The 14,408-nt window shown below is 45.5% G+C and overlaps 1 protein-coding gene across 1 annotated transcript in view; it reads left to right on the top strand.

Moving 5' to 3' along the window:
- Positions 1-14,408, top strand: part of LOC135377475 (alpha-L-fucosidase-like) — a 41,221-nt gene that overhangs the window by 15,768 nt on the left and 11,045 nt on the right. The gene's annotated exons all lie outside the window — the stretch shown is intronic.

Consider the following 14,408-nt stretch of genomic DNA (forward strand, 5'->3'; position numbering starts at 1 on the left):
GGATCACGCTAGGGGCGTCGCGGTCGCAAGTCTTCGCGTTCTGTCGTCTGCTAAACCACGTGATTTCAACATGCGGGCCAGTGAGGGCACTCGCCACCGTTGCAGTGCGGATGTGACGACACCGGATACAGTTGAGCAATCTGCTGCTCGATCGTTTTGAGACCGGGCAAAAAAAGTGCTAGCTAGCAAATTCCGAGCGCTCGGAAAGCGCCACGCGAACATGCAAGATTTGCTTCATTTTGACCAAGCGAACATGACTGCTCGAGATCTGGCAAAAAAAGTTGCTCCGAAATGACCACCCGAATTCGCCATAAATGAGCGGGAGTTGGAACTTGGTGGCTGCTCAAAAGGGCGCCTGCTGCTCCATTTCTTGTGAGTTTCGCCAATATGGGAGTCCTCGCAGTCGCTCGCAGCGTGCCATTCAGAAAGGCACACTTTTGTGTGTCTCACAAACGCTGTTCTGTTGCGAGCCGACCACGTGCTCTTCGGGCAGCACAGATTCGCGTCGGCTAAAAAGCTTAAAGGAGTACAGAGGGCCATCCAAAAAAAATTTCAGATAAAGACATCTGATGAAAGTGTGTGTGTCATTATACAGAATAGCGCGAAAGGTTTCGATGTGTGCAATTGGTTTCCCAGAAAAAAAAAAAAACTCACACAAACATAGCTCCGCGCCTTCACCCTTAACTCGCCACTCCAGCTATAACGAGGATGAGGAGGTATGATGGCACGTCACCGATGACGGCATAAGGAGACTCGTTCTGGTTTGCCGGTCAGTGGGGGTCAGCGCCTTGTCCCTTGGCCGCCGTAAACCTGTTTCGCCAGTTTTCCCGGAGAATTGGGATAGAAGGAGCGGCCGACGCATTACCGAGCAAGGAGAAAGGGTTTATCAGAACCCCGAACAGCGGAGTAGCAGACAACATTTCTCTAGGCCAATCAGCGAGCGTTCTCCTTATAGCGTCAGCGCGAGGTTCCAGGCAGATCACAGGCTGGTACTGCTCTTCACCACCGTTGCGCACGGTCGCTTTTTGCGGCGTATTTTAAATTCAATTTCTGCGATAATTATGACTCTGTGGTGTAAATTACTTCGCATGGTGCATCTTACTGGCCTACTTAACAGTTTTATAGGAAGAAAACTGGGTGTTAAAAATGACTTCTGTGCTACTTTAATTGTAGATGTACAGCCCATCTGCGCCAAAAGTCGCGAGCGCTCGCGCGAGATCTTATCTGTGGTTGTTCATTTAGTTTTCAGGCGCAAGTATAGCTCGTCTGGGACGTTGAACGATTGCTGCGAAAGACATTCTGTGATGCTGTGACATAAAGCGCATTAAAACAAATATTCGTTTACCGCAGTAACCACATTGTGATACGTATATTCCCAAGAATTAGGGACAAAACGTAAAGCGTGCTTCACCTAATACACCCTTGCGTTGGGTGAAACCTAGCCCTCGATACGACCCGTAGGCGCATTACATTTTGAACTCTTTTTCTTCAATAACTTAATTTCCCTTTCATAAATTGCAATGCTCTCTGGGGTGTCTCGAATATGTTATAAAAGGCATATATTCATGCAGTTTGAACAGTGTACGAATAATTTCCTTGGTTGCACGGAGGTATAACGTAAAATGCAAGGGCTCAATGGGAAAATGGGCGGAAACGCACGAGCGCAGGGAACCAACAGTTTTCTACCTAGAAAAGAATGCTTTAGTAGAATGATGCAACTATACCTCTAGTATTTATATCCCGGAGAGCATTCTGATAAACGGAAGCGTTTACGAGTTAGGAGGCATGAAAGTTGCTGGCCCTGCCCACGGGAGCAAAAATTTGGGCAAGCGCGCCAGCACGAGGAACCGACAGCTTTCTACCTAGACAAGAATGCTTTGGTAGAAATATTAACTATGCCTCTAGTGTTTAAATCCTGGAGAACAGTTTGACAAGCGGAAACGCTCATGACTTCGGAGGCATGAAAGGTGGTGTCCTCGTCCACCGCGCAAGCGCAGCGAACAAACAGTTCTCTACATAGAAAAGAATACTTGGGTGGAATCAATGCAAAACAGACAGGTGTGGTGGTCGTCCTGCACAATGCGCAAAGCTCCGTTTATGTCTTGCACGTGCGGAAATCCACCAACGCTATCCCTTACGTACTCAAAAGCGATGCACTGTATGCCAGAACTCGGCATTCTTGCGGAAACCGTGCCACGAGTGTTTATATCTAACGTGTCATTGAATGATAATAAAAAAACTACACCACCTAGAGTCATGCCGTCAACGGCATTTGTTCTTACTGGGTTTTTGCCACCTCCTCATGTGAATGTCGTGTAACGTAAGTTTAATTATGTAAATTTTTGCGAACTGAACTCGGAAATTTGCCTAGTAAATGTCACTTTTTTACCCCACCAATGTGAAGAGCGTGTCTAATTTACCAGTGATGGCCAGTAGTTAACTACATGTAGTTAAACTACTAGTTAAACTACCTGATTGTAGTTAAAAAGTAGTTATCAACTACTTGCAGAAATGTAGTGGCAACTACTAGTTAAACTACTATCTTAAGTAGTTTACCACAGTAGTTAGGTTACTGAAGGCGCCAACTACTTCCGATTTTGCCGCAAGCTTTACGGCACGATTGTGCTTCCGACCTTTACCTTGAGTTACTTGTTTGATGAGAACGGAGGTGCAGAGCAATTGTGTCGTGCATGTGTACTAAATCTTCACTTTTAATGCTTGTCTACTGAAGCCTCATTTGCTGTGAAATAATTCTGCAACTTAGTTTATCGCATAGGCACAGAAGTAATCCCGCGGCAAGATTTGTATTTGACGACCGTAGCAATGGCTTTAGCCAAAGTTTATTATTGCTTGTGATTCATATTTAGGTGTCCAAGAACACTACATGGGATTGGTGTTGGTGGACAACGTTAAATAGTTATAGATGTAGTTAAACTACATTGCAGTAGTTAAAAAAGTAGTTTTAACTACTCCCCTGAAAAGTAGTTGAACTACTAGTTAAACTACTCAATCACAAAGTAGTTAGTAGTTATAGTTAAACTACTGTAGAAGTAGTTAGTGGCCATCACTGTAATTTACTCTAATTAATGATAATTGACAGGGATATTCAGGAGCTATCCCATCGGAAAAAATAGCCGAAAATCATTCTCTACGGAGGTCGCACAGAATAGCGCACGATGAATTTTTCAGCGCAATCTTTGTCAGTCCGACGAAAGGAGGTTGGAAACCCAGCCCACCTCGGCATCGCAAAAAGAGATAACGCAGGCATGGCTTATCACGTTCGACTTTCGCTGGGATAATGCTTTCCCTCTCCCAATTTTAAGAACTGTTACTTTCTCTACTATCACTCTTTGGGCTGGCTAAGGAACCTCCTTTCGTCGCACTGCGAGCGATTGCGCTCAAAAAGACATCGCGCGTTATGGTCCGGTGCTGCGAAAAGCATGATATTCGGCTATTTTTTCCGATGGGATAGCTCGTGAATATCACTGTCAATTATCATGAATTGGAGTGAATTCGGCACGCTCTTCATATTGGTGGGGTAAAAAAGTGACCTTCCCTTGGCAAATTTCTGAGTTCAGTTCGCAAATATTTGCATAATTAAACTTGGCGTACATGACATTAACTTTACAAGGTGGCAAAAACCTAATAAGAACAAATGCCGTTGACCACATGATTCTAGGTGGCGTAGTTTTTTTATTATAATTCAATGACACGTTTTCTGGGACACCCTGTATATCTACTCGGGTTCTTAGTCGGCCGTCACTGCCGCCGCTCTAGGCAGACAGACTTTACGTGGGTAATTCCATTTTAAATCGACCAAGGTCCGCCGATGACATTTTTTTATTTCTGTGAAAAAAATATATATTGTAAATGACCTTGAGTGAAGACGAAAGCAAAAGGGCTTCCTACAATCAACCAGTCCACAGATGGAGAGGGGGTAAGATGGCGCCGTCTTCGCGACGCAATTTTTTCTCGCGACTTTGCAGCCTTACTGATGCCACTTCATTCGCGTCACAGCCCTTACAGCTAGCACACGTAAAGTCTGGGCACTCTAGTATACCTGTACGGAGTGAAAACGGTGTCACTTTAAAGGGACGCTGAAGCAAAAATGCAAAATTCAGCAGATATGACAAAAATTGCACGTTTTCTAGCGCTCATAGCTCCTCGACGGCAAGTCACATATCCATAACTGAAGGATGCTTTGAATGTGCAATCTTCCCTCTATCGTTCAATATATAGAAAACCATTCTAACGCGTTTCGTCGCTGAAAGAGATGTCAGTCAAGTTAGGTGAGAGCAGAAAATTGCCGATATTTGGTGTGGCATACCTCAGCCCCTGAAGTACTTATTCCAATAATTTTGCGGTTACTGAAAGGCCAACGTATCCCCTAAGTCCAGCTGCACAAATATGTTGCACTATTTTATTAGGGTCAACGCAGCGAATTTTTCTCTGGGCCCAGGTCTCGCCGTTGCGGCGTTCACTCCGACCACACTTTCGAGTGGCACGCCATCGTGCGTTTCCCATTTCACAGGGCCTTCGGTCTCCCTGATGTTGCACTGATTCCCGCCGATGACACTTAGTTGTGGACACGCCCACGTCGGCATTCTTATTTACGTGCAACCCTTTTATATGCCGTTGCGAGACCAACTGATGGCGTCTGTCTATTATACCACAGTGACGGAGAGTGGAGTACTGACTGACGTTATGTAGCTGAGTATAGCAACAACTTTTGAAACAGTGTTGTCAATGCTGCACAAGGTGCGAATTTTTTAATTAAATTTAAATTTGGGAAGCGCTGCGAGTGGATGACTGCTGGAGGTGCCGTCTTTATTACAGCCACAAAAAGAAGTAACACATTGCATAGGTATCATGCCTTTCTGCGATGGAAATTATCGTGACATCTATTTGTGACATATATTAATAAAAAAGAATGAACTACGCGTTCTCACGACAAGGGTTCGCCTTGTCTGGCGTGGCGCAACCTTCCTCGTTATTGACCAAATCCTGTCTAAGTGACCAAATAATGAAGGGGCTCAGGGGATGCATATGCTACCTACGCAATGTAGCCGGACGGTTTTTTGTTACTTCTTTTTACAGCCGTAATAAAGACGGCACCTCCACCAATGAGCAACTTGGTGGCACTTCCAAGTACATATTTTTTTTTAAGCACACACCCCGTACAGTATTAACAAAACTGCTGCAAAAGTTGTTGTTATACTCGGCTACATATTGCGAGTCAGTATTCCGCTCCCAGTTGCTGCGGCATAATAAGCAGACGCCACCTGTTGTTCTCGAAAATGCATATAAAAGCGTTGCACGTAAATAAGAATGTCGACGTGGACATGTCCACAACTAAGTGTCATCGGCGGGAATCAATGCAACATCAGGGAGATCGAAGGCCCTGTGAAATGGGAAACGCTCGATGGCGTGCCACTCGAAAGTGGAGTCTGAGTGAAGGCAGCGACGACGAGGTCTGGGCACAGAGAAAAATTCGCTGCGTTCACCCTGCTAAAATAGTGCAACATATTTTTGCACCTGGATTTAGGGGATACGTTGGCCATTCAGTAACCGCAAAATTATTGGAATAAGTATTGCAGGGGCTGAGGTATGCCATACCAAACATCGGCAATTTTCTGCTCTCACCTAACTTTACTGACATCTCCTTTGGCAACAAAACACGTTAGAATGGTTTTCTATATATTGAACGATAGAGGAAAGATTGAACATTAAAAGCATACTTCATTTATGAATATGTGACTTGCCGTCAAGGAGCAATGAGCGCTAGAAAACGTAAAATTTTTGTCATATCTGCTGACTTTGGCATTTTTTATTCAGCGTCCCTTTAAAGTGACACCGTTTTCACTCCGTACAGGTATACTAGAGTGCCCATACTTTACATGTGCTTGCTATGAGGGCTGTGATATACGAATGAAGTGGCATCAGTAAGGCTGCAAAGTCGCGAAGACGGCGCCACCTTATCTCCTCTCCATCTGTGGACTGGTTGATCGTAGGAAGCTCTGGGAACCTGCATTCGTCTTCACCTAAGGTCATTTACAACATATATTTTTTTTCAGTGAAATCAAAAAATGTCATCGGCGGACCTTGGTCGATTTAAAATGAAATTACCCACGTGTAGCATCATTGCACCATTATTAGTCAGTTCTGGTACAGGGTTCTCATGAAACATTCCCGTTCGGACAAGGATAGCGTGTAAAATGTTGAGAAGCTACGACTGAGTGAGCAGTTTTATTGGGTACTCCATTTTCACCCTCACCACTTTCCTGTAGTTGTCAGAGATAATATGAGTGAAATGCTGCACTCTACGACCATTCATTTGACGCCTTAACATGCTTGATGATGTATGCCTCAGTACGGCACGACGCAGTTTTGGCGCTGGCTCGCAGGTGTACATGAGGTGCCTTAATACTAGGTCCCTCAGAGGGAGTTGGTATTCAGGTGCCGTATAGGTGTACGCACTTACTCAAGGGTTCAGAGGACGACTAGTGCTCCCTAATACGGCTAGATTGTTGCTTCACGTCTGTTGAGCCTGCCGTTGTCTCCCAAAGTGGAAGCTGTATGCATTTCTAGTCTTCCGTAGAACAGTATGCTGCTTTTCAGAAAACCGTTTTATTTGCCTGTTGTGCACGCTGAAGCACCATGCAGTGCCTGTAGAGTCAGCCAAGGTTAAGGCCGAGTTTGGCAAGTTCAACTATTGGGTTCGTCCAAGTTGTATCGGAAATGACAGTGATGGAAATTGGGAAGGTAAACACCGGTTTGACTGGGTTGAAGCCTGAAATACAAAGCCACAAATGTGACGTGTGAAAGTAACACTTCACAGTTGGATACATTCAGAAAAGAAAATTTTATCTACAAGGACTCCAAAAGACAGCATTCTTGGAAGTGTCCACAATATTTTCAGTGGACTCTGAAACAGGCCAGCGAAGTGTTGACAGGATAATTTTCCCCCTGACATTCAAGGAGGATGGAAATCATTTGGAACATATATTTTTTCACCGCTTGATATGAACATACTACCTTCATAAACTGTCACGCAAAATATTTCCTTCGAAAAGCACGAATTTCCGGAGAAAATTAGTTTGCAAGAATGCGCTCCGCGGCGACAGTCACCTCCAAGCTGAGTCTGGCGTGTGGTGTCGTCAGGCGGCCGACCAGTTCATTGGCTGCCGGAAGCGTCCGCTCCCCGCCAGAATCGTCTGCTAGCTCCGGAATCATGGCGACTTACCGACTGAGACGGCTGTTGCTATTTATTTGCGTTTGACATTCACTTGCGTTCTTACATGATTTGTCTCGTACGTTTTGCATAAAACAAGACTGCGAGCAGTGTAAAAGGTGTGGCTAGGCCTCCGTGTTGCCGTGACGGCCCTGGTTGAGATGGATCGTACGCTGTTGTGGTTTTCCGATTGTGCTGAGGTGTCCTTAATTAGTGAACAGTATTGTGCCTGTGTATGCAGCATATATATGATACCACTAAGTACATTCCTGTCAGTTGGAGATTTATTCCATGTGCCATTGTTGTATGCTGCGTATGACAATTCAAAAAAGAAAATGCTTATTTGGCCATGTGTTTTGGGGTTTCCCACAGATCGCTAGCAGATGAACTCTACCGACTTCATTTTGGTATCCATGTTGTTGTGCTTGTGGAGACGTTGCGCTCCTGGTATCAGTAAGATATGGTAAGCGCAATGTTACACAGCTATGCATTCATCGGTCCGCTCTTTCGCCTCAGAGATGCCAGTGTCCATGCGGTTCAGAGCCCATAGTGTTGACCACAACACGGAGATGTCATGATGGTCGACGACCTCTTCAAGTGAAAGCACTGGTCACTGCGCCGCGTCTTCATGACAATGCATTTGTAACCAAGAAGAAGCACTATATTTCAATCCGAATGTTCGTTCACACTTAGCAGCATCACTTTACAGCCTCCGGTACATTCGTGTGGCGAAATCGAAGCTGGCGTAGCTTAGGCTCCAACTCCATAAAACGTTTCGTCAAGAAGAGCAGACGTGTCGCCTAAAGAGTGTTCAGTTCATCACCTGCCCTTTCCATGACGTCCCATGAACAACAACGCTTCCTGCTCGGTCAACTTGCAGGCGCCGCGACGCTGGAGAAATCGCAAAAAAGAAAGAAAAAGACGGCGCGGCCATATGACGTCAGCGGCTGGCAGCCGAGTGAGGGGGCATTTCTGCCGCGAGATTCAAGGCTCCCTCGCGCTCCAGGATTGCATTTGTACTACGCGCGCTACGCTCAAACGTTTTGTGCGAATGTGTATCACAGGGCTCAGAATCGTAATTTCTACTTCTCCCGTCATATTTTATTCCGACTATTTCCATGCTCCTTTAACGCACCAGCAAAGTGTCAAATTAACCAGGGTTTTATTCAAGCAAGTATCGGAAGAGGCACTGAACAATTTTACAAGTCTCCATAGCATTCATACCCAATTGTGCATCAAATCTTTATGTATTACACGGCGTCAAGATGGCTCCAGTTAAACGCATCATCATTGTATAGGGAACTTCAAGCCGTAAAAAATGCAGTAATCCGGATATTTCCTTCAAGAGTATATAGCTAGCGTTATCGCTGTTGTCTTTTCAGATTTACTGTCTACGAGGTGCAGCAGCGTCGTATATATGCTATAACGTTTCGGTAGTCTCATCCACTCCCACACCTCTCATCACGCGTCAACATCACTGAAATAGTTCGGCTCTGGATCAGAATCTTCAAAGTTCTTTTTCTCTTCGAGCAAACGCGATTTTTGCTCAACATCGTTGAGCAAGCCGAAAAAGCTGTGGAGTCTGTCCTTCTTTGTTGGTACGAACGGAGTTGATGTATAAATCGGCCGTTTTCGTTTTCTGCCCTCTACTTCCATCCGAAACATCAGCTTATCCGCCTCTACCAGATCTGATGAAGAAATGCTGCTCGTGCTCTGCAGACTAGTATGTGGTGTAGATTCCAGCAGGGAACTTATGCTCGGAGTGTGCATATCAGACAGGTTTGATTCGTCGTCTATTTCGGCGACAGGGAGAATAAGAATATCAGGAACTGGTTTCTTCGACATCTGGAGAGCATTACCCACTGAGAAACAGTCGTCCGTCGTAGCACCTGCCAGTGCTTTAGCTGCTTTGCGTGCTTGCATTTTCCTCTTCAGTGTTCCTTTACCAGCTGTAATGGCATAACTTACAGCAGGGTCTTCACCTTTATCCTCCTCGCTAAAGGTCGATTGTTTCTGTTTGCCTTTTGCACTTGGTTGCATTTTCTGTGCAATGGCTTCTTTGTTATTAGCTTTTGCAGTTTCCATATTTCTTCCATGTCCTCCTTGGCTTTGCGAAGTCCCACACGTCTGCAACAGTGCAACGTTGTTTTCATTGCTAGCTCTGTGCGACTGTGCTTTTGTTGTACGACTGCGCGTAATTCTTCGTGGTGCGGACTGGGTTTCTTCCTGCTGGGAAACTACGGTAAGGTCAAGAGTGCCTTTTCGTGTGACGTTACCACCAGTACCAGGAGAACCATCTTTCTCTGCCAGCTGCGTCTTTGAGGTTGCTTTACGTCGCGTGTTAGATGCAGGGCTCTCCTGTTCGACATGTGTTGCATGCGAAACTACCCCGTTGCTACCCAAAATAACTGAATCCTTGTCCAGGTTCTCGTTATCTGTCTTTTGCGATCTGCTCCGTGTAGCACGGAGAGCCACACCTTGAGTGTCGTGCACGTCGGTTTTGTTCTGCTGCTGGTAAAGTGGAACTTTTGTGCTCCCTTTTTCGGTCGATCTCCTAGTAACCTGCAAGTCAGCCTTTCCTGCATCTGTGGCCTCGTTACATTTAGCTTTCTGGAGTCTCCTAGTAGTGCTTCGAGTTGTTCTTAAGACAATCTTCTCATCATCGTCAGAAGATCTATCTTCGCTGTTCTGCTTCACAGTTTCAACAACTGCTGTTTTTTCCTGCTTTTTTATGAGGTTCTCATTCACTGGATTTGTTTCTTCTGGAGGCAGTCTCGGTCCAGATAAACCTTTCTTTGGGCTTTGTAGAACGGTATTTATCATGCTTGGACTTTGATTCGCCATTTTTCGTTTTGGTGCCTTCACAACTAGTTTCCTGTGTTGTTCTATGATACGTAAGTGGCTTGGCAGTCCTGCGGCGTCAGCCCCGCCGAGCTCACACATCGGATCCTTAGTCACTAAACTGCGATTGTCCATACTTGGTTTTTCTGGTCTCCTTCCTTCTTCGATGTTTTCACTGGCGACACCTGTTATACCCGCTGAGAAAGGCCTGGTCTTGGCAGACACCTTTCCTAATGTTGATGTCGTAATCCAGGATGACGATGCTCCCTCAGTCTGCCGCACCGTCCAGTCTCTGAGTTCGACGCTTCGTATGGGAACTGCACGGATGTTATTCTATACTCTCACCCCGCAGAGAGACTTTCGAATCTATTTGTTGGGTCCGAGAATTACGCCGATGCCTACTCACGGTTTTCTCTTCTTCGTCTTCTTCTACCAACGAGATGATGGCCGTGAGTATGGTAGCTATAGCCGTGAGCCTACTGGTGTGTTGAACGAACGGCGGTTGCAAACGGGTCGTGCCGACGGGCCTGCCGACAGGTGGCTACGAAGGGCTCGGCTCGCTCTCGCTGCGCGCGCCCTCGTGGTCACGTGGTCCTATGTGCGAAGAGCAACGCGGAGAACCCCACAGTGCCCACAGTACCTGCGATAGGCGAAATCGAAGCAGTACGCCGCAGTCGTCGGACCATGATTCTCGTGTCTTCTAGAATGCTTGGTGTGCGCACTAAAAATACGTAGTGTTTGAATGTGACCGTTAGAGCGGTCTGGTGCGGTTCACAGACACCAGACCTATACAGGCGACAGAGTACGAGCACTACGCAATTTACAGTTATCATGAGGTCGTTAGTAAAACCTTTTTCCCAAATGAATGATAATTCGCTTCGCAAATAATCCCCTGGAGTGTAGAAACTGGCACGCTTTCGCGGTTTTGACTCGAGTTTGAAAACGAAACTTTACGCTCTCATTGTCACGTAAGACAGCGGCAGCGCCATCGACATTGGTGTCTGTTTTGAACATTGGTTTTTGAACCTTTTGAACTCATCGAGCTGGCGCTGGCCCAGGCGGTTGAGTTAGCGTTCCGTCCTGGTTTTCAACATAAAAACCGAGCCCAAATGCGAGCAACTCGAATTGTGTTTCAGAATTTCTGCATTATGTGTCGTAGTTTACTTTCCAACCTGTGCATGAATAGCAGTATGCGAAAATACAAGCGATGCATTCGGGGCGGATGTGACGTCTTTGAATGTGCGTTTCGTCCGGCATCATGTAGACTGTGATTATTGATTGAATATGGACTACAAGAAGAGAGAACGAAAAATCTGACTGATGAGTCGATCGAGTATGTTTTTTTTCTACATTATAACCGTATTGCATGTGGTGTATTGACACTTGTACCTTTCTGGACTTTTATATTATGGTGTGCATGCTTCTCCTAGATGTGTACCATTAATGGTAGCCATAATATAGACAGTTTTGTTACACGTACTTCTCTGTTTATATTTCTTATTATATTCAATATACTATATGGCAAAGAATTAACAACCTGTAACAGCTGGGACACCTCCGCAGCAGAAACAAATCTTTGATATCTTGTTGTAGTGTTGACTGATTAGATGAGTCGCGAGCCCAGGCAGCTTTAGTAAGGGAATAACGAGCAGAGCGTGTTGGTTGAATGTTGCACATTCATGTATGTCTGTTGCAATCCACGATCCCTTCATGGTGTTTTCTGATGCTCGACTGTTGAACATTATGCTGTTTCACGCATTCGGTCCCGTGAGGTACCTGGTTCCTCAGCGCTTGTTGAAAAACAAACAGGGCAGCACAAACATCACGGGGCCGCGCTTGTGCTGTCCTGTGTGTTTTTCTTTTTTTTTTTTTCTCTCTCTCTCTCTTTCTAACATCTTCAGCTATGCAGAGCTTTTGGTGCCTCGTGAGGGTCCTGAGGAACGAAGTACATCGCGGGATTGAATGCTTGAGACATCATAATGTTCAGCAATAGAGCATCACGATATCACTAGGGATCCTGGTGTGGAACGTCAGACAAAAAAAACTTTAGGAACACCATGGAATTCTGAATATTAGCGTCAGAGAAGAAAACACCAGGAACGTCCCAAATCACAGCCAGCTGCAGGGAGGGGCATAAATACATTTTTTTGAGTATTTAAATATAAACACAGTATTTAAATACCGTGACTACTACCTAAGTACTGTGACGAAGATGTCATTTGGAATTACAGTCATATCATAACAACATCTGTTAGATTATCATGGCAATTTGAATAAAAGTTTCTCAAAGGCTGTACCTTTTAGGTGTCTTCTGTTCGGCCGCACAATCAGATTCACAAAGGCGAACAGCCTCTCTACAGGTGCTGATGAACACAGGCTTGTATTGAATTTGACGAAGATGCTTTGTACAACCACGACCGGGCTGTATTCCGCGCACTCTCTCCTTACGGCCTGTGCATCCCACTGCAGAGCATGATGTCCTTCAGGACACGGATGTTATGGCTCTGCGTTAGGAAGCTACTTCGAAAGAGCAACACCCACTGCTGTTCATTTTGGAAGAGTGCTTGCACACGTGCTCTGTGGGGTCATGGGGCAGGACTTGGAGCTCTTCCTTCGCTTTTTTTTCAAAGCCATCTACAGTGCCAGCATACGTGATCTGAAATAGATCATTACATTATAAATGCCATTTGACGGCATTTCAGAAAACAGCTTACATGTTAAATAAATCAGTTTTGAAGATTCGCACTCCCTCATCAGCTAAGGATACCCCAGCGATAGTAACGTCATGACGTGACGACGTAAGCCATGCACATGCATGGAAGCGCAGCGCGGACGATTGTCTCCGAGCTCATCTGCGTCGCGTTCGCACCGCGATACACTAGACGATATATTAGTATTCAACCCAAGATTTACACAGAAAATCCACGGCAAGTATTACACTTTTTACTTTAAAATTACTTTAAATTACTTTATTTTTTAATTTTTAAAATAGTGCAAAGTCTGACTCAATGCAATACTTGTCGTGGATTTTTTATGTAAAACTCGGGGTGTAGAAAAAAATAACTAAACAGAAAGGGAGCAGACAGAGAGAAATAATTTATTTGAAAATCAATGACGCCATCTTGAAGAAATCACTCCGGTACGGGCGGCTGGACATCCTTGGGCACGACAGTTGCAGAGACAGGTGGCAAGCAAGTTGCAAGGCATCACACCAGATGGCGCCACCGTCATGTCGATATGCGTGAAAGAGAGAAAAACAACGTACTAGCGGTGGGTAAAAATGGCGAGAAGAAAGGCACTGCTAAACAAGTGTAAACATGTGAGGTCACGTACAAAACACTGCTCATCGGGAGGGAAAAGGCTTAAGATGAGCGCTGAGCTAGGCATCGGGGTGCTTAGGCTTAACCGCAGTGTTTGGGCTCATGTTGGTTTATGTGGAACATAGAAAAAGTACTAGCTGAGAGTAAAAATGCAACATGACACTCCTAATCGACTCTAAACATGCGGCAGCTCATACAAAAACACTGGTCATGCGGGGAAAAGGCTTAAGACGAGCAAAGAGCTAAGTAGAAGTGTGTCAAGACCAGACACATCGGGGAAAAGGCCTAACCGCTGCAGAAAATCAATCAGCTGTCCCCCGCGGCGACGGAGCGTCCGCTTCCGTCGACAGCCAGGGCTCAACTGACGTGGCGCGCCGACAGCGGAGCAACCGACTGCACGTCTTCTCCCCACGAGAGCCAGCGCTGGACTGATGCAAGCGCCACTCTACGGGTGCTACGCATGCGCCTAGCGCCACCAGCGGCGACCAGCAGTGAAAAGTAACACAACCGTACCTGTGAGAGGCTAAGAGAGAAGTGAACCCCTGCGCCCTCTGCAGGCCTTGCTCATTGGTCGTGACGTCATCCCATTGTCACAAGCCTACAGTGCCTTTTTTTTCACTAACTGCCAACGCAACTTTTCGGGACAAGGTCCACCTGCAATGAAGCCATGGCATGACGTCATCACTCAGTCATGCTGCTGCATGATTCAAGGACGCGTACGGCTGCGCTCTATACAGGAGACCTATTATTTATTTAATCACTGTCGCTAGATTATTTCCTTTATACAACTATGTATAATGATTGCATAAAAAAACAGAAAATCTACTGCAGAAGAGCACCATGAATGAAACCTGATCATAGCAAGCAGTCTTATCCTAATGACTTATTAAATGCGACTTACCAAAATAAAAAAATAACAAAATATCCCAACAAGGAACACTATCAGTGAATAATAACGAGGACTAGGTACACAACAAATCAACACAGAGCATGGGTAAGAAGGAGCACAGAACGAT

The sequence above is a fragment of the Ornithodoros turicata genome, chromosome 1 (assembly GCF_037126465.1).
Source record: "Ornithodoros turicata isolate Travis chromosome 1, ASM3712646v1, whole genome shotgun sequence".
In the NCBI taxonomy this organism is placed as follows: domain Eukaryota; kingdom Metazoa; phylum Arthropoda; class Arachnida; order Ixodida; family Argasidae; genus Ornithodoros; species Ornithodoros turicata.